Genomic DNA, 27,861 nt, shown 5'->3' with positions numbered 1-27,861 from the left:
TAGAGTGATAGATAACTGTGTGTTCACATGAGTGGGACTGAGCGTTAACATGCACTGTAATGTTCTGTGCGTGCATTTGCACACAACTCTGTATACATCTATACAATATATATTTATAACTGTATATACAGACTGGATTCCTACTGTATACAGAAACCTGACAATACGTTCCTTCTGTATGTGTTTGTGTGTTTGACAGTGAGAGCTTCGTCCTCTAGAGTTGGCTTGCTGCATGTCTCGTCCCTGCCCATGCCCATTAAGACCCTCTCAGTTACACCCTAATCCTTCCGTCTCCCTGCCACTCTGTCCCTTCCTGAGTCATGAGGACAAGCCCTGCCGTAAAACAGAAGGATTACACTAATGTCGTTTTTAGGCCTCCCCCTTAATACATACTAATCTCATATCATATTTTTCCATTCTGTTTAGTGGCCGGGCTCAAGCCCACAAATGGCATTCGACTTAGGAGTTTATTCACATCTCTCCATGCTTAACCCCAGGGTTAAAAGGTATGCTTCGCTGGTTAGTATTATCCCACACTTTGTGCTCCTCCGTCAGCTACTGGACAATTGTTCAGTGACTCAATAGGATTTACTACACTGGAGTTGGAACTGAACGTGCGTTTGAAAATGTGATATTTGACATTTAATTTGATATTCACTTATCGTGGTAGAGGAACAGGTGTTAAATCCATTCCAGCAAATAGAAACACTATCGGGTTTTGTGTCATGCAACCAATTGCGAGTGTGTGTGTGTGTGTGTGTGTGTGTGTGTGTGTGTGTGTGTGTGTGTGTGTGTGTGTGTGTGTGTGTGTGTGTGTGTGTGTGCGTGCGTGCGTGCGTGCGTGCGTGCGTGCGTGTGCGTGCATTGGGTTGATGTGGTACTTCTACCCTTGGTTTTTTAATTACCCAGCCAGTCAGAATTGCAGGGCTCAGATAACGGTTTCTTCTCAGTGGGCCCCTTCCATTTATGCAGGCTCAGGCTGTGGCAACGCTCACACACTGAGTGGAGCCAAATGTGGCCATGCTTAATTTAATGGCAACATCTAATTATAGATAATAACTTTGAATGCTTTAAATTATGTTAATTGGGTTTCGTGTCACATTTTAAGTGCACGGCATATTTGTAATGAGCAGGGATTATCATTGAGATGCATTGTTATTCATAATAAACTGTAGATCAACTGCTTCTATTAAAGATTGCAATATGATACCGGTACTGCTGATTGAGACACAGCCACAAACAAATAGTGTTGTGGATGGAAACAACACACATGGGGCCAATACAACCCTCTGGCTGCAGTCCAAATCATATGACATTAAATCTCCTCTACTGTTAAAAGCATTCTGTGTTTGGACAACACAATCCAATTGTAAAAGCTTCTGGAGAGAGAGACGAGGAAAAGCTTTCCCAACCAGTTAGTGTTGTGATTTTAACAAGATACCCAGGCATTAACAATGTGTGCTGCTCTTGATACTAATGCAACCCAAATAGCATTGGAATTTGATAGTTCAATCAAGGTACAGATGCAAAGTATTATTAAATACCTTTGGATTTGCCTGGATTTGGGAATTAGGGAAAGGAAATACTGCTGTAATGCTGAGAGGAGGATCAGCGATTAGGTTTGGGAATAAAATGTATTAACAGTGTGCGATCTGTGGTCATGGCACCGATGCCCAATCCCCCACTCACCCCCATCCCCTCACCCAGCCGTGCTACAGCACAACCCAGTTTCACTGGGACAAGGACAATACACTGTCACATCACAACAATACTGTTCTATTGGAGGGATACAAGGCAAGCTAAGGGAAATGATTTGTTGTGTGATTCTCCAGACATCTGTTATGAAGCATACATATAGAAATAGTCAATGCATGGAAATCACTTCCCCAAAAATGCAATTGAATTCATGCAGAATGTCGGTAAATGTGGAATCTAAGCCGGAGACTCTGGGATTAAGACCAGAGCAGGCAGCACTTTCTGCGGAATATGTCTTGGTTGTCTAGGTCTGGGCACCCACAAAACCCCCACACAGTCAGTCACAGTGGTCGCTAACTGACTGCGTAAAACCAAATTCAGACCAGTGAGAGTGAACAAACATCTCCCTCCGGGTGTACAGTGAACCATATTCACACAGTACAGACCCTGACTCCAGAGGACCGGAGGTGTTTGCCCTGCGCCTCATCGGGATCAGTGTCCCTTCCACGGGACGGCTGAGCTAACGTAGGCTAATGCGATTAGCATGAGGTTGTAAGTAACAAGAAAATTTCGGTGCAGTTATAAACAAGACTCCCAGAGACTTTGGGAACAGTGCAGTTATAAACAGGACTCCCAGAGACTTTGGGAACAGTGCAGTTATAAACAAGACTCCCAGAGACTTTGGGAACAGTGCAGTTATAAACAAGACTCCCAGAGACTTTGGGAACAGTGCAGTTATAAACAAGACTCCCAGAGACTTTGGGAACAGTGCAGTTATAAACAGGACTCCCAGAGACTTTGGGAACAGTGCAGTTATAAACAAGACTCCCAGAGACTTTGGGAACAGTGCAGTTATAAACAAGACTCCCAGAGACTTTGGGAACAGTGCAGTTATAAACAGGACTCCCAGAGACTTTGGGAACAAGTTATAAACAAGACAGGACTCCCAGAGACTTTGGGAACAGTGCAGTTATAAACAAGACTCCCAGAGACTTTGGGAACAGTGCAGTTATAAACAAGACTCCCAGAGAGACTTTGGGAACAGTGCAGTTATAAACAAGACTCCCAGAGACTTTGGGAACAGTGCAGTTATAAACAAGACTCCCAGAGAGAGACTTTGGGAACAGTGCAGTTATAAACAAGACTCCCAGAGACTTTGGGAACAGTGCAGTTATAAACAAGACTCCCAGAGACTTTGGGAACAGTGCAGTTATAAACAAGACTCCCAGAGAGAGACTTTGGGAACAGTGCAGTTATAAACAAGACTCCCAGAGACTTTGGGAACAGTGCAGTAGGTTAAGGTGTTGGGGCTCCACAATTATTCTACCACTCATCCAGAATGCTTAATCATAAATACTGAAAATGTGGTGAATATGATGTAGTCTGTTGAGCTCACCCTGGATGCATTTTGAACCCCGATACCTGACATTAAAACGACACCACCTCAGATGACTTGAACTAGAGTGAACCGAAGGTGTGCAAATGGCCCCTGTAGTGGTGCTGATGGTGTGTGTTGGGGTTTTCTGGTCAAAACCAGGGGCCGGGGCCCTCTTCTCTCGGCCGCCCTGACCTTTCCATCGCCGCCTGTTGGAAATGAGCCGTTAACTCCTCTGGTCGGGCTCTGTGGCCGGGACGAGTCCGGAACGCTACGATACGCCTCTGGTAATCCATTCCTCTTCACCATTCTATCCCTCTCTCTCTTTTCCCTTCATATCCTGTGCCCCCTTACTCCCAGCCCAATCCCCCTGGGCCAGCACGACATTTCACAGATTTAGCCCATTAGATTTTCATTTTCCTCCCGTTCTCTTTCAGCACAGCCAATGTCGCCTTGGAGATTGTTCGCTTTCCTCCTTTGTCTTTTTTTCCCCTCACTTACTCGCTCCCTCTTTCTCTCTTCTGGTGTAGTTGCTTAACCTTTCTGCGGCTGGAGAGGCAAAATGGCCCCCGGGGTTTGGCTCTTCTCGCTGTGTGTGTGTGTGTGTCGGAGGAGGAGAATGGAAGGCCATGTTAACATGGCCATTCTTCACACTGATGTGGCCGGGCTGCTCGTCACAATATTGTTATCCACTTTTATTAGAGTTTCCACCCACAACAACCACACAGACCCAAGAGACAATGATACTGCTGGACCCATAACACTCATCCACCTAGCTAGCACAGCCTATTCAGGAAATACACAAAGTCACATTTAGTAGAGCACCATGAACCAGTATTTTATGTGCCTGGTAACAAAGTCCAGGGAAAATGAAAAGGGTGGGGATATCATTCATACAACACTCCACATATGATACCATTCTTCCCAACATACAAAATATGTCCCCAGAGGGAAGAAATAGCATTGTGCTGATAGTGTTGTTGCCCCGTTGCTGCGCTCGCCCAAAATAGCGCTAAAGCTAACATCTGCAGTGAAATGTTCCAGTTATGTCCTACAACACACACAGTCACACACATATTGTATTATGCTACCAGGCCTGGCATGCCCTGCTGCTAAATCTCTCTATCAATCCAGAGCTGTGTTTATATTGCTCGGGCCATGGAGCTCTGCTTACAGTGTCACTGTGGGGGTTTGCAATAATATTGTGGAGGTCTGCCTGTGATGTCATTTGTAGCACTGGAGAACACTATAAATAGGCTCTTTTGGGATGGCTCACCAGTCATAATATAATAACTTAGAGGAAGACGCCTCTGTGAAAAAAGAAAGTGGGTTTTAAGGGGTTCTGGTGATGAAAATAGGAGGTATGTTCGTGTGTGTGGGATGTGTATCAGCCAGTCCTATATTCTGCAGAAGAATAAATCTCAACTGACAGCAAGGGGTGTGATGGTGATGAGTGAAGGGACATTGGCTGTGGCATATCATAAACAGAGATAGAGAGAGAGAGAGAGAGAGAGAGAGAGAGAGAGAGAGAGAGAGAGAGAGAGAAAGAAAAGGAGAAAGAAAAGGAGAGAGAGAGAAAGAGAGAAGGAGAGAGAAAGAGAGAGAGAGAGAGAGAAGGCTCATTCCAGCCCGATGCCAAATCACAACACATCAGGGCACCGGGGAGGGAAACGGAGCTCCGACCGAGCAGAAACGCCACCGTCAAAAAAGCCCACCGCCAGCGTGCCCGAGACCATGTCATAGCACCGTGCCGGTGTCTGGGACACACACACACAACCCGCGACGGGTTGGGGGGAGAGGCGTGAACAAACTTGACATTTATCTCTTGGTGGAGCGAGTGGCTGAGGAAATCAGACTGCCATCCGGGTTTAAGGCTGCTCATTTGAGCGCCTGTCCACATGCGTCCCGTACGTGCAGGCCAACTCAAATAAATCAACACAGATTGCCCAGATACGGAGAAACAGACACTCGCACAAATTACATGGATGTGTACACACACACACGCACACTTCTCCAAACAGATATACGCTCTAACAAACACACACAAACACACACCCCACATCCATCTCTCTCCCCTCCTATAATTTCCTTTCCCTTCTTCCTCTTCTCATCTATCCTCTTTCTCCTTGTTCTCTCACCTCCCCTCCTCCCAACTCTGCCTGCCTCCCTCCTCACCCCTCCCTCCCTCTCTCACCTCTGCCTCTCACTCTCCCCTCCCTCCCGCTCGCTCTGTGGGCCTGTCATGTGCTAGGCTGATGTTATTAATGTGCACAGCTCTGGCGAGGCTAAGGCCCTGCCTGCACCAGCTCAACTGGCTCTTGGCTCTGTGGGCACACATACCAACGCACACACGCATGCACACACATCCAGTCTATCTGCTCCACTAAAGACAGAGACTGGGAAAGAGTGGGCGTGAGAGAGAGTGAGAGAATGGGCTCTCCATGGAACAGATTGAGAGATTATGTGTGTATCGGTGTGTGTGTGCACTATATGTGAGGGACTCTACGTCACTACTTCACAGGAGAGGCATTTGAACGTAAACATTTATTTTTTATTCGAATACATTTTTGGGCAGAAATGCTTTCTGGAACGTGAACTTTCATATGCTTCAAACTTTTATGCTATCTGAAATTACAAATTTCTATTGTTAAATTACGAGCCTAGTTGGTTTAGACACAATCTTCCTGCTAGCCATGATTGGCTGAGATAATGGATGGGCTGAAGCGAGAGGAGAAAGGATTGGTCTGCCATGTAGCGTGCTTCTGTCTATAACATGAGCTGCTCAGTATGTGCAGGTAATCCTTTCTACCTCAGCTTTTTTGAGAGATATCACAAAAACGACAAAAGTGTTGCTAATGCTCTCCACTTTCTGGAGGACGATTGTGCCATGCTGACTCTGACTCTGAAAACGAATCCCTGATTTGGTAAAAACATACTAATTGAACCAGACATTGTTAGAGTCTTCTGAACCAGCATTCAACAGTGGAAAAAAATCTGTGAAATGCCCAGTGGAAGCAGAGTATGATAGCTAAGGAGATGGAGACAATTCTGCCGTTTGATTGAAAATATGTGTAGGGAGTCGAAAAGAGAACACACAGAAGGCAGCGCCGACAGAGATGGCCACCTCGCTTCGTGTTCCTAGGAAACTATGCAGTATTTTGTTTTTTTTACGTGTTATTTCTTACATTGGTACCCCAGGTAATCTTAGGTTTCATTACATGCAGTCGGGAGGAACTACTGAATATAAGAGCAACGTCAACTCACCATCATTACGACCAGGTATACGACTTTCCCGAAGTTCCTCTGTTTTGCCCAACACCCAGGACAATGAATCGGATCCCAGCCGGCGAACCAAAACAACGTCGCCGTAAAAGGGGCAAACGAAGCTGTCTTCTGGTTAGGTTCTGGAGACGGGCACATCACGCACCACTCCCTAGCATACTACTCGCCAATGTCCAGTCTCTTGACAACAAGGTTGAGACAGAGACTAACGTTCTTTGCTTCACGGAAATAAGGCTCACTCGAGACACGCTATCGGAGTCGTTACAGCCAGCTGGTTTCTTTACGCATCACGCAGACAGAAACAAGCATCTTTCTGGTAAGAAGAGGGGCGGGCCTTATGACTAACGAGACGTGGTGTGATCACAAAAACATACAGGAACTCAGGTCCTTCTATTCACCTGACCTAGAATTCCTCACAATCAAATGTTGAATGCATTATCTACAAAGATAATTATCTTCGATAAGAATCACAGTCGTATATATTTCCCCCCAAGCAGACACATCAACTTTATTTGACTCTATGTAAACTGGAAACCACATATCCTGAGGCTGCATTCATTGTAGCTGAGGATTTTAACAAGGCTAATCTGAAAACAAGACTCCCTAAATTCTATCAGCATATCGATTGTGCAACCAGGGCTGGTAAAACCCTGGATCATTGTTATTCTATCTTCCGCGACGCATATAAGGCCCTCCTTTCGGAAAAGCTGACTGCTTCGATCACGTGGATTGGGATATGTTCCGCATTGTGTCCAACAACAACATTGATGAATACGCTGATTCGGTGAGCGAGTTCATTCGCAAGTGCATCAGCGATGTCGTACCCACAGCAACTTTGAAAACATTCCCAAACCAGAAACCGTGGATTGATGGCAGCATTTGTGACTTCTCATGAAGCTGGTTGAGAGAATGCCAAGAGTGTGCAACGCTGTCATCAAGGCAGAGGATGGCTACTTTGAAGAATCAAGCATATTTTGATTTGTTTAACACTTTTTTGGTTACTACATGATTCCATATGTGTTATTTCATAGTTTTGATGTCTTTACTATTATTCTACAATGTAGAAAAAGGTAAAAATAAACAAAAACCCTTGAATGAGTGTGTACTGGTACTGTACATAGATGAATGCTTCTCCCTCTCACGATGCCATGTTAACGTTGAGTTTGGATTTATCTTGTTTTTTACCCTTATTTAACTAGGCAAGTCAGTTAAGAACAAATTCTTATTTTCGAAAAAGGCCTAGGAACAGTGAGTTAACTGCCTTTTTCAGTGGCAGAACGACAGATTTTTACCTTGTCAGCTCGGGGAGATGATCTTGCTTTGATCTTTATTTGATATAGTGTATGTTTTATATAGTGTATGTTTATCAGAGACGGTAATGTGAAGAACAACATGTCCTGCACCAAAGTCAAATTAGGATATAACGTTAGGCCAAACGAGACCGTATCCAAACTCTAAATTCTCCAGTAGAATGCACTGCTTTTATTTCGTCACACCATTTTCTGTAATTAGCTCACCATTAACTTGTAAATAGTGATCTGGATGTAAGTTTATTTCCCTGTAATAATTAATAAAAACTAGCTAAAGTTAAGACTTTGTCATAGAATAGAATAGAATGCTCATGATATAACTGTGACAACTGTCTACAGACGTAGTATAAACCAGCCTTTAGTCTTGACATCTTTGGTTGTTTAGTGCACTACTGTACTCACTCTGTTTAGCACATGGCCTCACATGTGAATCCTTCAAGAAATGGATGGGGCTAAAGCTTAAGAGGGTGTCAACAATGCTGAATGGGTGTAGACAAAGAAGAGCTCTCCGGCAGGTGTACCAAAACATTCAATGGCCATTTTCTCAAATGTGGGGTTACAAGTTTATTCCAAGCAGAATTACTTTCCCAATATTCCTCAACTGTAGTGTATGATATACCATTTTCTATTTTTATCCAATGTAAAAAACAATTTCAAATTTTGCTACATAAAACTGAATTGAGCTGGTGGGTCACATGTGTTTGTGAATGAGTTAGCGAGCGTGGGGGCCCTCTGTGGAAAGCACCAGAGCTGCTGTTTGCAAAGCCTTCTCGATCAATAGGACATTAATCTTTAAAGGAAACAGAAACACAGGCAGGCGCGCTCAAAGAGCCCAGCTCTTCATGATCTAAGACCTCTCCCATCCAATTTGGGCTGAGGAGAAGCAAGAGACTGCTGTTTTCTTAACCGCACGCCCACCTGCAATGAGGTCACGCAAAGTGTGTTCAGTCAGCCTCTACTCTGCACAGTGGGCCTGACACTAGAGTCACTAGCTATATGGGGTGCAGTCAATCCCTAGGGTGAGAAGATTGGACGTACCTGGCCTAAAGCATTGGAAGACTGATTCATTCTCTGTTCAAACACTGTATTTTACAGGAACCTGGTGTAATATGGGGCGTAGCACCCAGACAGAGGTAAAGTGCCCTGACAGCTGGAGCTACCTGGGCAACCGCGTGTGTGTGTGTGTGTGTGTGTGTGTGTGTGTGTGTGTGTGTGTGTGTGTGTGTGTGTGTGTGGTGTGTGTATATGAGCATGTGAGTGCATAGCATGTGTATGTGCTTGTGTGTTACTGTGTGTGGGTCCCTCACCTTAGGCCTCCTCCAGGCACCTGACCATGGACAAACATCCACTTGCATCTGTGCACACACCTCCCCAGGTGTTCAGTCAGCCTCTACCCTTCACAGTGGGCCTGACACTGTAGTCGCTAGCTATTCTACCCACTGGCCTACTTTCTCGCTCCTTTCTCTCCCTCTCTGCAGTCTCTCTTTCTCTCTACCCCTCTTTCTCTACCTCACTCAATGGGGCTGAGGATGCACAAATAACAAATATATACAGTCACGCAAGCACAGACAATGAATACTAATCTACACACAAACAAGCACGCATGTACAGTACTACACATAGAATGAATAGAACAGACGAATCCTTGTATTTCTATGCATTTAATCCTATCGGCAAAATCCAGATTACTTCAGAAAAACTGGGCCCTGGAGGTACCACAGAGGCAGGAGAGATGGGGAAGACGCACACACAAAATCATCAGTCCACATAGCCCAGAAGCGTGCGATGGCTCTGGTCTGTACATCAAAGTGCAGTTGGGTGTTTGGGAATTTTCTAAAACGGGCTCCACTGGAGCGATACACACGGTGGTGTGCTGAGAGCCAGGTGTACTGGAGCCCTCAGCCCCCTGGCAATGCTAGCTACCTTACATACATGAACAAACACCCACGTGCAAACACACATACCAAAACACCTCACTCCATCTAGATGGCAGTCTTCTAAATGATAGATCGTATTTGCCTCCATGGAGTTCTTAAAAGCACTTTAGTCAGTCCAAAGGTTAAGATGAATTCAAATTGGGCTTTCAGCAGTCCCCCAAAAGACTACAAGCTAACTATAGTTTGAACATACTAAACAACAGAACACTTCAGTCTACCTCAATACCTCTAGATTTCTGCCTAAATAGACATACCCAAAAGTAACTGCTAGTCATGTGTAATTACATGATTCTGACATGCCAAAACGTGGTATATTTGGATAGACGACATCTGGGCGATTATGAGGAAATGATCAGAAGATAGGAGTTACATAGTTCAGAATACACAAGATCAAGCACACACAAAATAAAAACAAATAGTTTTTTTTATTTTGAAAGTAATCTTTTATTGACAAGCTATGAGTGAATTATTAATGCCCAGAGCTGGAAACACATCAGATGGCTTCCACAAAATGTGAACAATATTAGAAAAAATGGGATTAATAGACCTAACAGCTAGAAATGGGCAGATGTTTTAGTAAGTAGCGTCAGGTGTCCCTAAACCTCTCCAAAGTGGCATATGTCTGTAAATGAGATCATTCCAGTGCTATTACATATTTCCAATCCCTAAATGCTATTTGTTCAGTATAAAAACACAATTTGTACCATATCAACCTCACACATTTTGTGGTGGTGTTTATGGGGTATTCAAGGTACATTCACATGTCCTTTCAACCTCTCCAAAGTGTCCAAATGTGGTAATTGTTTTCGCACACTGGATGTGCCTAAAAGTTATTGTTCATTATAAGAATTACATTTGTACCACACCAACCTCTCGCACACATTGTGGTGGTGTCGGGGGACATACAGGGGATATCCACGTGTTTTTTCAACCTCCCCAAAGTGCCTAAACATTTAGCCTAGGCATATCCAAAGTATTGGTCCCACATTCTAATGAATGATTTGCAAAAACAATATAAAAGCAACAGATAAACATTTAAAAAAATATATAAAATGTATTATCAAACACAAACTTGGTTACACAAACTTGGTTACACCCGTGTCCTTCACTAAAATAGAAATAAGATGAACGATTACAATCCAGGTGTCGATTATTAGATTTCACTTTCACCATTGTTTGTGCATGTATTGATAGTCTTTGAAGCAGGAAACAAAAAGCCAACTGACATTGCGGACAGAAGATCTGACATTTCACCCTTTTCCACACCTGTGTTTTGTGCAAACTTACAGTTCTTCCTTTTGGCATGTGTGTTTGATAGTGGCACTCACCTTGAGTGGGGGGTCTTGTGATGGTTGTGAGGTTGCTTTGGGCCTCCAATTCAGCCATTTCGAACACCAGCTGCTCTCGGAAAGCCAACTGGGAGAGAGGGATTTGACCTTTTGCTTTGGCCATCTGCTTGTGGAGAATAAAGCATTTACTGTAGCAATGTCCACAAAGTGGTCCAAAAAAGTCTTATACCACTTCCTGGTCTTGTGGAGGCCCTGGTAGTAGCCTATCAGAGCATCAGATAGGTCGACACCCCCCATGTTGGCATTGTAGTCCTTCACAGAAACTTGGAAATTCTTCCCTTTTCACCCTCCTTGAGACATGGTTGTTATTGAATGCCTTATCCTCTGTGGTAAGCATAGTTACTTCCCTAGTGTCCTTCCGTTTCACAAAAAGCAGCTTGTTAGTCCTGATCCGACATATGGTCCCCCTCTCCACTGTCTTTGTCATGTTGTTTACCTTAGTCTTGGGGAACCCGATTATGTTAGGACGAATGGTGCCACAAACCCTTATTTTCTTTTTCAAGAGATCTGTGAAAAGTGGATATAGAACCATCAGATGGGGTGACAACCTTGTCCGGAAAGGGGTTGCTTGCCGGGGAGGGGTGGCTCCCAAATGTCATCATCCAAATCGACTGCATCCTCCACTCTGTGGTGAATAAAATAAAGGGATGTATTGTTGTAAGACAGAATTACAGTTGACTAAATTTACCAAATGACATTACTGTGAAGTAAAAACACCAAGCCTACACTTTATCTGTACAGAGATTCGCATAGAAGGTGTGAAGCACACACACACACACACACACACTTTGGAGACAAAGGCAGAGGTGAGAACCACAAATAAACAATGGCCATGAGAGATTAGTGGCCTCTCTAAAGGGTGAAATTTAGAACAGAAAACAGTGACCTAATATGACAATAACCACTTTGAAATTATATAACATTGAAATGACTTGTTACATAGGCCTATGTAAACTAAATCCAAAGCACAAAAAGCAGACAACTTAAAAAAAAAATATACATATACTCAATTAGCTATATAGTCATGAAAATAATGTACTTACAGATCTAAAAGTGGATCCAATCCTTCTTGAAAGCAATCTTTGTCGGCCGAGTCAAAATCCTCATCCAAATCGCTCCCCTAATCAGAGTCCGGCTCCAGTATTTTATTCAAAGCTTCTGTGTCGGTATGCTTATTCATAGCTGTCTTTTCTTTTTAGCTTCCTGTTCCATATTCTTTGTTTTTACTTTTTGAGAAGCCATCTTTAATGCTAAAGCGATTAAATTACAGCGGTGAAATCTGTTTACAAAGTAATGTATTGTGCTCGGTGTGTCTCGTCTCTGAGCCAGGTAACAATAGTTCGCATTTAGCCTAAAAGGTTCAAGGCCTTGTCAACTGCATATCCCTGGAAAACTTATCTCATTGGCTACAAGACTGTCAATGTGCCATAGTAGCTATTCCCTGTGTAATGGATGCCGGAAACATATTTTTCATGCGCAAATATATAGTCACTCAGTGGACATTCGATGTTGCCATTAAGTCATACATTATCAGATAATACTGGCAATAGGCTAGAATCGTTCCTATCAACCTAAGGATTCATTTCTTATCCCCCATTTAGCTATAGCTCAAACATAGACCACATTTAAGCTTACTTTGTAAGATGTTTGCTGTTTGGTGACAACCTTGTGTAAAATAAACATTTTCACTCTCGGGGCTGGTGATCAATAACGGTAGGTCACAAGGAGACAAATAAGACATCCTCGTGATCTGTGTTGTCCCGGCTTTTGGTGTGAATCGTATTCTGTGTTTATTTTGTGTATGCTTCACAACACTAACCGGATTGTAGGTAGCAGCCATCTTGAAATTAGGTCATCGGCTCGGCCTGCCCTTATACATTCGTATGCCCACATATGGTAGTAAGTCACACCAAAGATTTTAAGGCACAGATCAATAGCCAAGATACACAGCTTTCCGCAGACACCCTGCTTTTGCAGATAGGAACTATTCTCTCATACCAGACTGAATTGAATTTAAAAAAATAAAAAAATATGGGGACTTTATATTTATGAGGTTAATACCTGTATATATTTAATACACAAGTGATGAAATCTGGCTAAAACGACAGCAAAGGCAAAAAGGTCAAACATGCCAAACGTCTTTGTTACATGCAAAAAACACATTTACAATTCGCACATGCATATTAATACCCACTTGCACATGTGTGAAATAGGACAAATGAGCACCCAGCAAATTATGATTGTCAGCAAAAAGCCAAAGTCAACCGTAAATAGCCAGTACAATGCATTTTGCTGTGTGAGGATAGCATTAATTTATACAGAAAGTGTCACGACTACTGCCGAAGTCGTTGCCTCTCCTTGTTCGGGCGGTGCTCGGCGTTCGACGTCACCGGTCTTCTAGCCATCATTGATCCATTTTTCATTTTCCATTGGTTTTGTCTTGTCTTCCCACACACCTGTTTTCAATCCCATTCATTACCTGTTGTGTATTTAACCCTCTGTTTCCCCTCATGTCTTTGTCAGAGATTGTTTATCGTCAGTGTAGTGTTTTTGTATAGGTGCGCGACGGGTCTTCGTACCCATATTTATTTATTATTCATTTGTCTATTTAGTGTTATGGAGCATGTTACTTGGACTTTATTAAAAGACTCCATTTTACACTCCGTTTGACTCTCCTGCGCCTGACTTCCCTGCCACCTATACACATATGCCTGACAGAAAGTGATACCAGGTAAGCCATTTATATCTGCTGTGTATGTTGCAGGGTAAAGGTGTTTTTATCTATACTGTCCTCTAGCCCACCGCTAGGAGGAGCATCCACTGTACTGTACACACACGGTCATACCTCCAGCTGGACTATTATCAATGCAAAATGAGAGACACACAGAGACGAACACAGACACACCAAACGACCTAATACTCGTGTTTCGCTCTCACAAACACACAGGGCATACATGAAAATAAAAGCAAACCAACTCCTCTAGGTAAGCAGGTGTGAGTGTGCGTGCCTTTGAGTGGAGGAGGAATAAGTCAGTCAGTCCACGCCTGATCCGGGGCCTGTGTCTGTGTTTGCGTGTGTGCCTGGGCGGGCGCGCTGCTCAGCCGAGCAGTAAATGGGGAAGGCTCAGGGGAGACCGAGCTAGCAGCCGCCGCGCTGATAATGTGTGTGTGTAGGGAGGTCTGTGTTGTAAAGCAGTGCATTAAAATTTCAGATCGTGGCACGCTAAACACTGAGGCCCGGGCTTCTGTCTGCATCAATGGAGAGCCCCAGGCATGACGTGGGGGGGATGGGGATGGAGGAAGCGGGGGGACGATAGACACCTTGAGGGCCTGGGCCTAAACAGTGACATTCCTCCACAGAATCATGAAAAAGGGAGGAGGAAAGGGGGAGGGGAAGAGGAAAGGGGGGTAGAAAGATGAATGGTTAGAGGAGATTTAGGAGGGTGGGTCGTACCCAAACGGCGGAGTGAATTGATGCATTCCATTATTGCGCTTCAGCGGTTCTCTCCTTCTCAAACACTCCTACTGTACACACTAACTTCTTTACAACAGAACGGAGGGACAGAGAAAGAGAGAATGTGTGTGTATAAAAGAAACAAGGGAGAGAAATAAATATAGTGAGGGAGTATAAAGAGTATGAGAGAGAAGGAGTATGAAAGGGAAGAATGAGAGAGTGAAATGAGTAAGGAGCAAAAAAGGAAACAGAAAGAACAAGGTGGCTAAAGGAGAGGAGTAGCGAGTGAAGAATGAAGGAAGAGGGGAAAAAAGTGGGGAAAAGCAGTCTTGTGAAGACCAAAGAACTAGAGTACACTACACACATATAACCTCATCAAGGCAGAAACCCAATTGAGAAGTCAGACATGCTCAGGTCTAAATTCAAAATCAATAGCACAGACGGGGCTTTGGCTGCTCTCCCCCAGCAGAGTCCAGTTTAACGGACATGAAGACAGCAAGTCACAGCTGTTCTGAGGACATCAAACAGAGCTGTTTCTGAGAGCGAGTGGTCTTTATCCTTCTAGAACTCCAGAGTTACAATATAGAGACAACACATTTACAGAGCAGTCGTTTGCCACAATTCCACAAGCATTTATCTACCAAAGATTTCAAAGCAAATCGGAATCTATAAATAAAAAACTAGGTAACTTAATGTAATGCATAGACCTTATGCAAAAAAACCATGTTTATTAACACACATCATATGGCCTTGATGTAGATTATCTCTATAACTGCATATGGACAGAGTATAAGGCGTTGGGTAGAGAGAGTGTGGCAGAGGGAGTCGTCTCTGTGGGGTTGTGGGATTGAGGGGGGCCTCAGATCAAAGCACTATGGCTGGGGCCCCCGAGGACTCACGCCCGTCTCCTCCTTTCTTTCCTGCTCATTACCATGTGACACACACACACTTATTTAACATACTAACATACGCGCCGCCTAGCCCCCGTTGAGACAAGTTGGCAAGAACCCGCTGCTCTCTCATATACAGCTCAACGTTCCCTCCATACATGAACACACACACACACACACACACACACACACACACACACACACACACACACACACACACACACACACACACACACACACACACACACCCTGAGAGAGGTGAAAGAGACGGCCACAGGCAGACACACAGAGGGGCCAGGCGGAAGGAGAGTGTGTGTGTATGTGAGTGAGAAAGAAGATTCACTAGCCCTGCATGGATTACATAATCTACTGTAGTGAGATGGACACCAGGAGCAGAGCAATCCACATAAAAACATAGAAACTGTGTGTGAGTGAGAACATGGGTTTGGCTTCCAGCTGTGACCATTACTGCACCTGCACCCAGACCACAGTACCACCAGTCCTACAAGAAACATGGCATAGAGCAGATGGACCCACTGGTTGCCCTTTAGGTTACAGAGAACTGGTCCCATCCACCAAACTATCAGGAGTATAACAGGAAGATGACTTTGGGTATGTTCATTTGGTATAGATCAGACATAACCCACTATTAAATTAATCATAACAGGAGCATTTCACATCTGGTTAGAAATTAATAGGGACATTCTCTCAACAGAGAAAAATTTAATTCTGTGTGCTACCTATATCCTCCCAATACTTTAATGATGACAGCTTCTCCATCATAGTGGGGAAGAAAAAACATTTCCAGGACCAGGGACATGTACGAATCTGTTGTGACCTAAATGCCAGAACTGGACAAGAACCTGACACTCTCAGCACACATGGGGACAACACCTACCTGGAGGTGACAGCTCTCCAATATGCCCCCTACACACAACTATGACAAAACTACAGGTCACAACTCCTGCAGCTCTGTCGCCTGCTGGGTCTGTACATAGTCAATGGTAGGGTTTGAGGGGACTCATACAGTCGGTACACTTATAGCTCATCTCTTGGCAGTAGTACTGTAGACTTCTTTATCACCGACCTCAACCCAGAGTCTCTCTGAGCGTTCACAGTCAGCCAAATGACATCCCTATCAGACCACAGCAAAATTACAATCCACTAGAACAGAACAATACTCAACCATGATGAGACATTGAAGCCGAAGAAATTGAATGCTATAAAGAAATGCTATACAGTTGAAGTTGGAAATTTACATACACTTAGGTTGGAGTCATTATAACTCGTTTTTCAACCACTCCACAAATTTCTCGTTAACAAACTATAGTTTTGGCAAGTCACAAGAAATTTTTCCAACAATTGTTAACACACAGATTATTTCACTTATAATTCAGTGTATCACAATTCCAGTGGGTCAGAAGTTTAAATACACTAAGTTGACTGTGCCTTTAAACAGCTGTGAAAATTCCAGAAAATTATGTCAAGGCTTTAGAAGCTTCTGAATAGGCTAATTGACATAATTTGAGTCAATTGGAGGTGTACCTGTGGATGTATTTCAAGGCCTACCTTCAAACTCAGTGCCTCTTCGCTTGACATCATGGGAAAATCAAAAGAAATCAGCCAAGACCTCAGAAAAAAATTGTAGACCCCCACAAGTTTGGTTCGTCCTTGGGAGCAATTTCCAAACGCCTGAAGGTACCATGCTCATCTGTACAAACAAACACCATGGGACCACACAGCCGTCATACCGCTCAGGAAGGAGACGCGTTCTGTCTCCTAGAGATGAAAGTACTTTGGTGTGAAAAGCGCAAATCAATCCCAGAACAACAGGAAAGGACCTTGGGAAGATGCTGGAGGAAACAGGTACAAAAGTAGCTATATCCACAGTAAATCGAGTCCTATATCGACATAACCTGAAAGGCTGCTCAGCAAGGAAGAAGACACTGCTCCAAAACCGCCATAAAAAAGACAGACTATGGTTTGCAACTACACACGGGGACAAAGATCGTACTTTTTGGAGAAATGTCCTAAATATAGAACTGTTTGGCCATAATGACCATCGTTTTGTTTGGAGGAAAAAGGGGGAGGCTTGCAAGCCGAAGAACACCATCCCAACTGTGAAGCACGGGGGTGGCAGCATCATGTTGTGTGGGTGCATTGCTGCAGGAAAGACTGCTGCACTTCATAAAATAGATGGCATCATGAGGTAGGAAAATGATGTGGATATATTGAAGCAACATCTCAAGACATCAGTCAGGAAGTTAAAGCTTGGTCGCAAATGGGTCTTCCAAATGGACAATGACCCCAAGCATACCTCGAAAGTTGTGGCAAAATAGCTTAAGGACAACAAATTAAAGGTATTGGAGTGGTCTTCACAAAGCCCTGACCTCAATCCTATAGGAAATTTGTGGACAGAACTGAAAAAGCGTGTGCAAGCATGGAGACCTACAAACCTGACTCAGTTACACCAGCTCTGTCAGGAGGAATGGGCCAAAATTCACCCAACTTATTGTGGAAGGCTACCCGAAACGTTTGGCCCAGGTTAAACAATTTAAAGGCAACGCTACCAAATACTAATTGAGTGTATGTAAATCTCTGACCCACTGGAAATGTGATGAAAGAAATAAAAGCTGAAATAAATCACACTACTATTATTCTGACATTTCACATTCCTAAAATGGTGATCCTAACTGACCTAAGGGTAATTTTTAACTCGGATTAAATGTCAGGAATTGTGAAACTGAGTTTAAATGTTTTTGGCTAAGGTGTATGTAAACTTCCGACTTCAACCGTACATAGAATCACTGGTCACTTTAATAATGGTACAATAGTAACTTTAATAAATGTTTACATACTGCTTTACTCATTTAATGTGTATATAGTGTATTATATAATCTACTGTATTTTAGTCAATGCCACTCCGACATTGCTCATCCTAATTTTTTATATATTTCTTAATTCCATTATTTTACATTTAGATTTGTGTGTATTGTTGTGAGTTGTTAGATATTACTGCACTGTTGGAGCTAGGAACACAAGCATTTCATTACACCCGCAATAACATCTGCTAAATATGTGTATGTGACCAATAGAATATGATTTGATTATACAATACATAGCCTACCACATATTAAGTGTGACAGAAAACCTCCCAAAAATATTTGAGATGTCTTTTTCTTCTTCAATAATGGTCTAGCCTATAATCCACAATTAAACACATTCAGAAATGCCCTTCAATTATAGTGAATTTGAATTTGATTATGAAGAGCAAAATAATATGTTTTTAAAATATATGTTCCTTATTAATAGTATGACACATTACCTTTAGTTACAGAATATCTCACCACTGTGCGTTTCCATCTCCTCCACTCTCTCCTTCATTCCTTTCTCCAGCATGCAGAGAGGGGCTGTCAACAGTTGAATTAAATATGTTTTGATGTGAAAACATGTTAGGCTACTATCGATGTTCCTGAACAGATTTCACTTGGTTTCCCAAATGAAGCACTGGATTGCTGTGGGAACAGGGTTGGAGAGCCCATGGCATACAAAGTCGCGAAGCAAGAGACTGCATGCTCCTCAAACAGTGGTTGATGTGTGGAGTGAAATAACCGGAGTAGCCTACCCAGCTTGAGTTAGAATCGAACAGGCGGGAAAATGGCCTCCATTCACTATTCGAGTGCATAGAGATGACATACATTTTCCCCTGACCATTTGATAATGGACCATTCTAAATCAAAACAAATTTGACATATTAGTAAAGACAAGATTAACTTGAGAATAATCTGATGGGTGAAAATATGATCACTTGATGTAATAACAATCTGTGCAGCCTGAGGCAAGAAACAGAGGGTAACCTTTTTTTGCGACTTTCTCAAATCATCAATAGCAGATAGTCACATCTTGCAGCCCATATGTTTTGATTCCTAAAACATTCTAAGGTTTGCATCATTAACAACTAAAGTTACCAAATAACTCTAAATCTAGTGTATAGGACCTGTTTCAAATGATCACTTTTACGTTCAACATAGCCACTTCATACATGCACTCTCTCTGGAATGGTAAAAATATCCTTCTATTATTCAGCTAGTTCAATTATATTATTCTTACTATAAAATCATAATATAAAATAATGGCATGGGACTTATAAGCCTATCTTGTCTGTTAAATTAACAAGCTACAACCTATGGCATGACGCATAGCCAGATAACATACAGTAGGCAAAGTAATATTGTTCTTCTGAAAAAAAATGTCTTCATATCATAATGTTTCTTTAGACCTGCCTAAAAGAAATAAAGGATGTATTGTGGTGTATATTCATTGATTTATTATAGATGTTGCAAGAGCCTGCATCAGCTGCTTGTATGCGGCTTTACTGTATGTGTGGAGGCCTGGAGATGCTAAAAGGGTTTATGTTCATTAACGGTCAATTATGAGTCTTTTGCATGACAAACAAATGTCTGACAAAATTTCATGACTGCCACAGCTCTAACGGTGCCCACACATTCCACCACAAAGCCCTCGCCTACAGAGAAATTAAACTAGAGAAGAGTCCCCTCAGCCAGCTGGTTCTGGGTCTCTGTTCACAAACACAGACCGCACAGAGCCCAAGAACAGCAACACAATTAGACCCAACCAAATGATGAGAAAGCAAAATAACTATGACACACTAGAAAGAAACAACCAAAAATGTAGCACATTTCAATGCTATTTGGCCCTAAAAAGAGAGTACACAGTGGCAGAATACCTGACCACTGTGACTGACCCAAAATTAAGAAAATCCTTGACTATGCACAGACTCAGTAAGCATTGTTATTGTGAAAGGTCACCATAGGCAAACATGGCTCTCAAGAGAAGACAGGATGTGTTCACTGCCGATAAAATGTGGTGGGAACAGTGCTGAACGTTCTAAACTCCTGCCAAATGTATGACCACATTAGTGACACACATTTCCCACAAATCACACAGACCCAAAGAGACCCATTTGAAAACAAATCAAACATTGATAAACACCTATAGCTGTTCGGCAAAATACCACAGCAGCAAGATTTGTGGCCCATTGCCATACAACCACAAACAACATTGGAAATATCACCAATATTTATCTGTTTATTTATCTTCCCCCACTATTCGTACTACAACTATTGGCACATTGCTAAAATACTGTACATAGCTGATAATATAACACTTGAAATGTCTATCTTTTTAAAACATTTTTGAGTGCAATGTTTAGTGTTAATTTCTAATAGTTTTTTGGTCTAACAGTTTCTAATAGTTTTTTGGTCTAACATTTGTTTCTTCTCACTTTTCCTTATTTCACTTGGTTTGGCAATGTAAACATATGTTTCACATGCCAATAAAACTTCTCTGAATGTGTGTGTGAGTGAGATATATACGCTGCTCAAAAAAATAAAGGGAACACTTAAACAACACAATGTAACTCCAAGTCAATCACACTTCTGTGAAATCAAACTGTCCACTTAGGAAGCAACACTGATTGACAATAAATGTCACATGCTGTTGTGCAAATGGAATATACAACAGGTGGAAATTATAGGCAATTAGCAAGACACCCCCAATAAAGGAGTGGTTCTGCAGGTGGTGACCACAGACCACTTCTCAGTTCATTCCTGTTTTGGTCACTTTTGAATGCTGGCGGTGCTTTCACTCTAGTGGTAGCATGAGATGGAGTCTACAACCCACACAAGTGGCTCAGGTAGTGCAGCTCATCCAGGATGGCACATCAATGCGAGCTGTGGCAAGAAGGTTTGCTGTGTCTGTCAGCGTAGTGTCCAGAGCATGGAGGCGCTACCAGGAGACAGGCCAGTACATCAGGAGATGTGGAGGAGGGCAACAACCCCGCAGCAGGACCACTACCTCCGCCTTTGTGCAAGGAGGAGCAGGAGGAGCACTGCCAGAGCCCTGCAAAATGACCCCCAGCAGGCCACAAATGTGCATGTGTTTGCTCAAATGGTCAGAAACAGACTCCATGAGGGTGGTATGAGTGCCCGACGTCCACAGGTGGGGGTTGTGCTTACAGCCAAACACCGTGCAGGACGTTTGGCATTTGCCAGAGAACACCAAGATTGGCAAATTGGCCACTGGCGCCCTGTGCTCTTCACAGATGAAAGCAGGTTCACACTGAGCACATGTGACAGACGTGACAGTCTGGAGACACCGTGGAGAACGTTCTGCTGCCTGCAACATCCTCCAGCATGACCGGTTTGGCGGTGGGTCAGTCATGGTGTGGGGTGGCATTTCTTTAGGGGGCCGCACAGCCCTCCATGTGCTTGCCAGAGGTAGCCTGACTGCCATTAGGTACCGAGATGAGATCCTCAGACCCCTTGTGAGACCATATGCTGGTGCGGTTGGCCCTGGGTTACTCCTAATGCAAGACCTCATGTGGCTGGAGTGTGTCAGCAGTTCCTGATAGAGGAAGGCATTGATGCTATGGACTGGCCCGCCCGTTCCCCAGACCTGAATCCAATTGAGCACATCTGGGACATCATGTCTCGCTCCATCCACCAACGCCACGTTGCACCACAGACTGTCCAGGAGTTGGCGGATGCGTTAGTCCAGGTCTGGGAGGAGATCCCTCAGGAGACCATCCGCCACCTCATCAGGAGCATGCCCAGGCATTGTAGGGAGGTCATACAGGCACGTGGAGGCCACACACACTACTGAGCCTCATTTTGACTTAAGGACATTACATCAAAGTTGGATCAGCCTGTAGTGTGGTTTTCCACTTTAATGTTGAGTGTGACACCAAATCCAGACCTCCATGGGTTGATAAATTTGATTTCCATTGATCATTTTTGTGTGATTTTGTTGTCAGCACATTCAACTATGTAAATAAAAAAGTATTTAATAAGAATATTTCATTCATTCAGATCTAGGATGTGTTATTTTAGTGTTCACTTTATTTTTTTGAGCAGTGTATATTATATATATATATGAATGAATATATACCGTATATAGATGTATATTTAGATAGTTGGTAAGTAAACAGGCTACCCAGAGGAAGTGGGTACCTGCAGTATACAAGAGCTCTGGGCAAGGAAGCTTGCTATCTGGAGCATGCTAACAGGGGTCCCATCACTCCCATTGTTTTCACGCAAATACTTTTATGCTAAACTTTAGATGAGAAAACAAAGCTAAATATTTTATATGTATATTTTATATTATACTTTCTCCAACTTCACCTAGGACCGAGATACTAAGCTTTATGGGTGAATGTGTGCTGTCTCGTAGAATATGAGATGGAGAGAAAAGGCTAAAAAAGCAGGATAGTGCATTTATTGAGAGGAATAAGAGAAAAAATAGATACTGAAGAAGTGACGTGAGGGAAGAGAGGAGGATGGCCCTGCCAGAGAGGAAGAGAGGGAGGAGGGGAGGATGGCCCTGCCATAGAGGAAGATAGGGAGGAGGGGAGGATGGCCCTGCCAGAGAGGAAGATAGGGAGGAGGGAAGGATGGCCCTGCCAGAGAGGAACAGAGGGAGGAGGGGAGGATGGCCCTGCCAGAGAGGAACAGAGGGAGGAGGGGAGGATGGCCCTGCCAGAGAGGAAGTTAGGGAGGAGGGGAGGATGGCCCTGCCAGAGAGGAAGTTAGGGATGATGACCCTGCCAGAGAGGGAGGAGGTGAGGATGGCCCTGCCAGAGAGGAACAGAGGGAGGAGGGGAGGATGGCCCTGCCAGAGAGGAACAGAGGGAGGAGGGGAGGATGGCCCTGCCAGAGAGGAAGTTAGGGAGGAGGGGAGGATGGCCTTGCCAGAGAGGAAGATAGGGATGATGACCCTGCCAGAGAGGGAGGAGGGGAGGATGGCCCTGCCAGAGATGAAGTTAGGGAGGAGGGGAGGATGGCCTTGCCAGAGAGGAAGATAGGGATGATGACCCTGCCAGAGAGGAAGTTGGGGAGGATGGCCCTGCCAGAGAGGAAGTGTGGGAGGGGGATTGGCCTTGCAAGAGAGGAAGGATGAAGAAATGCATGTTGTTGGGAAAAGACCCTGTCGAAAGATTGGGAAAAGACCCAGTCTTTTCAGAGTGCTGTCTGGGACTGTGGCAGTGGGGTACTGTTTTCCAGGGCGCGCTCGAAGTGGGGGAATGTTTTCCAGGGTGCGCTCTCAGCTCCAATGTAATTAGCCCTCAGAGACTGAACAAGGAGCCATTGATAAGGTACAAGGCCTTCTGTCTGAGCACTGAGACAGAGTGTGTGTACACTCAATGTGGGTGATCTGTCTGTGCTGCTGTAGGAAGTGTGATTGTGTGTGTATGTAGGAATTCTGTCAATGTGAAGTTTGTGTGTGTGTGTGTGCGCATCAGCCTCCCAGAGTGTATAATAATGAGGGGGATCTCCACAGAGCTTCAGTAAACCATATCCATCCCTCCCTTTTCCCCTCCCTCTCCTTCTTTCTCTCTACGGGGCCCTCCATCCCACTCGCTCTCTTCTCTGCCTCCATCAATGAATGAAAGACTATTAACAGAAATATTTGTTCCCCCAATGTGATTAGTGCTACATTATAATTAGATGGATACTTAAGCCTTGTACTAAATTGCTAAACCCTTGTTTGGGGCAGGTGGGTGGGGCCTATAATGCTTGTTTGTGTTTAAATCCTACATTTTCAAACATTATGCTGCCAATATTTGTACATTTGTTGACCCTACATCTGTCTTGGAAGTCAATATGTTAGGTCAGATATTATATCCAGGTTAGTTATGCTAATCAACCTGGATAAATACTGGTTAGATAAACAAATAATGATGATGTCAGTTAGAGGTAGCCCAGTCTTGACAGTGTGTGTGTGTGTGTGTTGCCAGATAAATGGTCTCTACCTCAGAGAATGTAATTCCCCCCTTGTCAATCACGACGTCCTGTTTGTGAAATGACTTCATTGCAGTCACTCAGTCAGATTGACACACACAAAATAGAGCTTTGTGTTTCAAAAAACGAACAGGAAGTCCCCTCTGCAACTTTCAAGCGACAGAATTTCATTAAGTAATTTGAGAAGACATATTGAGAGTTACATTCAACTGTTATAAGTTCTACAGTGCCTTCAAAAAGTATTCACACCCTTCAAACTTTTCCACATTTTGTTGTGTAACAAAGTGGGATTAAAATGGATCTACACAAAAAAAGTGGAACATTTTTTATTAATAAATAAATGAAGCACTAATTTATCTTGATTGGATAAGTATTCAATTCCCTGAGTAAATAGTTAGAATCACCTTTACAATCAGTCTTTCTGGGTAAGTCCCTAAGAGCTTTGCTCACCTGGATTGTACAATATTCGCACATTATTTATTTTTTAATTCTTCAAGCTCTTTCAAGTTGGTTGTTGATCATCGCTAGACAACCATTTTCAAGTCTTACCATATATTTTTAAGCCGATTTAAGTCCAAACTGAAACTAAGCCACTCAGGAACATTCAATGTTGTCTTGGTAAGCAACAGTGTATATTTGGCCTTGTGTTTTAGGTTATGTGTCCTGCTGAAAGGTGAATTTGTCTCCCAGTGTCTGTTGCAGATTGAACAGCAGACTAGCAGACTGAACCAAGTCTTCATCTAGGAGTTTGCCTGTGCTTGGCCCTATTCCATTACTTTTATCAGAAAAAAACTCCCTAGTCTTTGCCGATGACGAGCATAACAAGCGTATTATGATGCAGCCACCCCCATGCTTGAACATATGAAGTGGGTCTCAGTGATGTGTTGTGTTGGATTTGCCCCAAACATAATGATTTGTATTCAGGACAAAGTTAATTTCTTTGCCACATTGTTTGCAGTTTTAATGTAATGCCTTGCAAACAGAATGCATGTTGGTATTATGAACAGGCGTCTTTCTTTTCACTCTGTCAATTCAGTTAGTACTGTGGAGTAACTGCAATGTTGATGATCCATCCTCCGTTTTCTATTACAGCCATTAAACACTGTCATTGTTTTAAAGTCACCATTGGCCTCATGGTGAAATTCTTGAGTGGTTTCTTTCCTGTCCGGCAACTAAGTAGGAAGGACAACTGTATCTTCGTAGTGACTGGGTGTATTGATACAATGATCTGTAATAACACTTTGGATGGTGTATGTGTGGAGTACAGAGATGAGGTACTCATTCAAAAATCATGTTAAACACTATTATTACACACAGACACAGAGTCCATGTAACTTATTATGTGACTTGTTAAGCACATTTTTACTCCTGAAATTATTTAGGCTTGCCATAATAAAGTGGTTGAATATTTATTAAATCAAGACATTTCAGATTTTCATTTTTAATTATACTGAACAAAAATAAATGCATGTAAAGTGATGGTTCCATGTTCCATGAGCTGAAATAAAATATGCCAGAAATGTTTCTATACACACAAAACACTTATTTCTCAAAAATGTTGCACACAAATTTGCTTACATCCCTGTTAGTGAGCAGTTTCCTTTGCCAAGATCCATCTACCTAACAGGTGTTGCATATCAAGATCTGATTAAACAGCACGATCATTACACAGGGGCACCTTGTGCTGGGGGACAATAAAAAGCCACACTAAAATGTGCAGTTTTATCACAACAATGCCACAGATGTTGAGGGAGCATGCAATTGGCCAGCAGAGCTGTTGCCAGAGTATTGAATGTTCATTTCTCTACCATAAGCCGCCTCCGTAATTTTAGAGAATTTGGCAGTATGTCCAACCTGCCTCACAACCACAGAGCACGTGTAACCGCGCGAGCCCATATCTGGCTTCTCCACCTGCAGGATCGTCTGGGACCAGCCACCTGGACAGCTGATGAAAATGAGGAATATTTCTGTCTGTAATAAAGTACTTTTGTGGGGAAAAACTCATTCTGATTGGCTGCGCCTGTCTCCCCAGTGGGTGGCCCCTCCCCCCAGGCATGTGAAATCCATAGATTAGGGCCTAATGAATTTATTTCAATTGGCTGATTTCCTAATATGAACTGTAACTCAGTAAAAATATTGAAATTGTTGCATGTTGTGTTGATATTATTGTTTAGTATAATTTGTAAAAATGTTGAATAACATAATTCCACTGACATTATGGGGCATTGTGTGCAAGCTAATGACAAAAAAAATCAAAACATAATCCATTTAAAAATCAGGCTGTAACACAAAATGTGGAAAAAGTTCAGGGGTGCGAAAACTTTCTGAAGGCACATAATGCTCAAGTACACCACAATAACAACGCCAACGGAACTCTACCAGGATTAGGGAGGGACAGAAAAACACTAGACACCAAGGCCCAGTTGCCCCCAAATTGAAGCATTGGTTTTTGAGTGGTCGTCAGGGATGAGGAACCATAGAAGACTAAACGACCATCTTATATACTACAGACCTCATTGTACAGACCATAGTTTACATTACCAGACTACAGACCAACATGAGACTACCCAGAACACTGCCTAGATTCTAGACCACATGAGATGTCACTGTAACAAACAATAGGGAACTCCAGCTTGAGCCCTGTCAGCGTCTAGGTAAAATGCCAACGTCTGCCAGGCATATCTACACAGAGACAATCTGCCCAGACCAGTAGAGCTGTCACAGAGTGCCACTCTAAACACTGACTCCAGACCAGTAGCCAGAGAGGATTTAATGGCGGGTAGGACAACAATACGATTTAATTGCCACTTCAGGACAACAATACGGTGGCCCAGATTAGGCTACATGGTAAAATAAAGAGGGGCCAGCGAGTGAGACAGACAGCGAGAGAAAGACACACAGAGAGAATGAGAAAGAGCTTTCTGCAGCTCAGAGAGAAGACGCAGTCGTGTGTGCGTGTGAGATAGGGAGAGAGAGCAACAGACAAGAGGATAGGGAGAGAGAGCAACAGACAAGAGGATAAAAAGAGAGCAAGAGCACTAGCTGCAGCAATAACCTGTCACTCAAATGTGGAGTGTGAGAGAAGGGAAACTTGTTCTGTTCCTCTGAAACAAAGGAGCGCTGGTGTTTAGTTTTAAGAGGAGACAGGGTTCACTAGTTCTGAGAGACAATCAGGGTGACACACACTTACCCTGACAGCACAGTCTGCCAGACAGAAAGCACTGCACTCTAGGATCACATTCTTGGTATGCAAAGCATGCCAAATACACACAGTCACACACATAGATATACAGACAGAAACAAAGACACAGACAAACCCATTCTGTGACCGAAGGACTCGAGCAAGCACAACCATAAATACCATACACCTCTTTCCCTGAGTGCTGTGTCTCTCTTTACTGACTAAACTCACAAGGCCTCATCCAGTCCCTACACCACAGGGAGGCCTCACAAGGCTATGGGTGTGTGAGATAATGTGGGTGTGTGACTGACACCGCAGCCCTGGCCAATAACATGGGGACTTGGATCATTTCAAACGCGACCCGGGTATGAGTATGTGTGTCTGCGTAGATGGCCTGGCAGTGGCAAAAGCAGCTTTCTTTCTTTTAGTACTGCTTTAATTAAGAAAATCACAGGAGCCTAGCTGGGTGGCATACAAAAGTGGTGTACAGTATGTGTGTGTGTGTGTGGCCGGGAGCAGCAACAGGCAGCATTTCACTGTGATAGGCCGACACACAAATGACCGCCTGC

General features: G+C 43.3%; 1 protein-coding gene across 5 annotated transcripts in view; it reads right to left on the bottom strand.

Moving 5' to 3' along the window:
* The window catches only part of LOC135550744 (homeobox protein cut-like 1), a 212,314-nt gene that overhangs the window by 63,915 nt on the left and 120,538 nt on the right, over positions 1-27,861 (bottom strand). The gene's annotated exons all lie outside the window — the stretch shown is intronic.

This window comes from Oncorhynchus masou, chromosome 12 (genome assembly GCF_036934945.1).
Source record: "Oncorhynchus masou masou isolate Uvic2021 chromosome 12, UVic_Omas_1.1, whole genome shotgun sequence".
NCBI lineage: Eukaryota > Metazoa > Chordata > Actinopteri > Salmoniformes > Salmonidae > Oncorhynchus > Oncorhynchus masou.
This window is presented reverse-complemented; position numbering and strand designations above follow the sequence as displayed.